The sequence below is a fragment of the Arachis hypogaea genome, chromosome 13, assembly GCF_003086295.3.
Source record: "Arachis hypogaea cultivar Tifrunner chromosome 13, arahy.Tifrunner.gnm2.J5K5, whole genome shotgun sequence".
Classification (NCBI taxonomy): Eukaryota; Viridiplantae; Streptophyta; class Magnoliopsida; order Fabales; family Fabaceae; genus Arachis; species Arachis hypogaea.
The window spans coordinates 104,470,204-104,472,824 of record NC_092048.1 but is presented as its reverse complement, the minus strand read 5'-3'; the positions used below and the strand labels follow the sequence as shown (position 1 = coordinate 104,472,824).

General features: G+C 40.2%; 1 non-coding gene across 1 annotated transcript; it reads left to right on the top strand.

Moving 5' to 3' along the window:
- Nucleotides 1-424: 424 nt before the first annotated feature.
- Nucleotides 425-528, top strand: LOC112739858 (small nucleolar RNA R71). Its single transcript, XR_003170793.1, has one exon. It is a non-coding gene; the product is annotated as a small nucleolar RNA R71 (small nucleolar RNA).
- Nucleotides 529-2,621: the final 2,093 nt, after the last annotated feature.

The window sequence follows — 2,621 nt, the reverse complement described above, 5'->3', positions numbered from 1 at the left end:
GTGGTTTTTCCAGCCTGGGTTGTAAGTGTTGGAATGTGGATCATATGGTTGCCTTTGTTGATTTCCTACATAATTGGCCTCTTCCCAATCACCTCCTTCAGTGCTTTCTTCCTCTTGCTCTTGTGTGTGTATTGCAGCCACTTGCTTTGTTTCTAATTTCCTGGTGAGCTCTGCTAGTTGCTTAGCAAACACCTTGTTTTGGGCTAGAATTGTATCAACATGGTTCAGCTCCATGACTCCCTTAGTGTTGTGTCTCTCTGATGCATAGTAGTACTCATTCTCAGCCACTGTCTCAATCACTTCAATGGCTTCTTCCACAGTCTTTTTCCTGTTCAATGAACCTCCTGATGAATGGTCTACAGCCTTCCTTGATTCATAAGAAAGTCCATCATAGAAAATGTGCAATTGCACCTAGTCATGGAACATGTCTGGTGGGCATTTCCTTGTCAAATCCTTGAACCTCTCCCATGCTTCGTAGAGAGTTTCACCATCTTGTTGTCTAAAAGTCTGAACCTCAGATCGAAGCCTATTGACCTTTTGTGGGGGGTAGAAACGTGCCAGAAACTTGATTTCCACCTCATCCCATGTTGTTAGGCTCCCCCTGGGGAATGATTCCAGCCACTTAGCTGCCTTGTCCCTAAGGGAAAATGGGAACAAAAGCAGTTTATAGGCATCTTCCTGGACTCCATTGGACTTCACAGTGTCGCAAATTCTCAGGAATTTTGTGAGATGTTGGTTTGGGTCTTCATTAGCACTCCCACCAAATGAACAATGATTCTCCACAAGTGATATTAGCTGTGGTTTGAGCTCAAAATTGTTGGCCTGAATGGGTGGTTTCTGAATGCTGCTACCACAATTCCCAGATGTTGGGTTTATGTATGAACCAAGAACCCTCCTCTCGGGAATGGCATTGTTTCCATCAGCTCTCCCATGGTTATGAACTTCTCTTTCCATGTTGAGATCTAGAGCTTCCTCAAAATTGTCCTCAAATTCTCCTTCAGATTCTTCTTCTCCCAGTACTCTCTTCCCTCTTGCTTCCCTTCTAAGTCTATGAAGGGTCCTCTCTGGTTCGGTATATGGAGGAGTTGATGTCTCTCCTCTCCTACCTGTCATACAAGAACACAGCACAGGCAACAAACAAGTAAAATACTCTTGGTTAATGGAAGAGTATGGTTAGAGCAGTTGAGGAATTAATTCAAATAGTTAGTGAGTCAGTGAGTTAGTTGCTTGAATTTAAAGGCATAAAGAAAGAAAGCATGTAACAGAGTGCAGAAATTAAAATTCAACAAGTAACTTGAACTGAATTAACAAAGCAAAAAAAAATTGCTCAATCTAGTTAACTTCCAATTTGAGAATTGTCAATCGAAAACCAATCCCCGGCAACGGCGCCATAAACTTGATGCGCATAAACTAGTTATGCCACGATTTAGGAAATTGCACGATCGGCAAAATTCCTTCCGGCAAGTGCACCGGTTATCGTCAAGTAAAAACTCACAATAGAGTGAGGTCGAATCCCACAAGGATTGGTTGAATGAGCAATTCGGATTAGAAGTGTATCTAGTTGAGCGGAATCAAGAATTAGATGAGAATTGCGGAATGTAAAATTGGCGGGAAACGTAAATGACAAGAAATTGAAATGGCGGAATCTTAAATTGCATGAATTAAAGAGCAGAAGCTAAATTGCTGAAATTAAAAGGGAATGGGGGTGATTGCATGAATTGAGTTGCAGAATGTAAAGAGAAAGTGAAAATCGGAGATGGGGAATCCATTGGGTTATAGGAGATATTGAGATCTCCGAATCAAAACATGTTTATCTCTTCCTCAACCAATGCGTTCATTGAATTTTGCTTGGCAATCTTATATGATTGGATCCCAATCCCTTGGCTCACCAATTCTCTCTAAAAACAAACAAATTCCCAATCCCTTGGTTTAAATGTTCATAAGAAGAGATGATGCTCGATCACTGATTATACCACACAGTTTCATGAACCACAATTTGGTAGGATTACATGTCACAATATCCATCCAAACCCCAATCCAATTCACTGTGAGAAAGCTTCTCTAGCATGAATCCTCCATTCCTTTCCCAAGGTTCCGAAGGATTCCAATTATGGGTAGTTTCTTTCCCAAGACAACTACCCAATGGAATTAGATCGAGAAGCTTTCTAACAAAATTCAAGAGAAAAGATTGAAGAAGAAGATAAACTATTATTGATTCATTGAATTACAATAGAGCTCCCTAACCCAATGAAAGGGGGTTTAGTGAGTCATAGCTCTGAATTCAATTACAAAGGTATGAAAACTCGCAAAAATGAAAAGGTAAAAGTCCCTCCTAACTTAAATTCTATCCTATTTATACACTTTCTATATTGAGCTTCTGTTGTGTTTCTTGGGCTTTAAGGCCTCTCCCTGCTTTCCTTTTGCTTTGGGTTTATGATCCATAATCTTGATGAGGCTGCTGATCCACATTCTGTAACATTCTTTGAGCCAACTTAGTGATAATCAAGTAATGACACATGACTCAACAAATTGAAATTCCAGACTCATCAATCCTTCAGGCCCAATCCCATAAACCATGATATTCAATTGGGTTTCATACCAGAGTAAGTTTAAGTTAATGT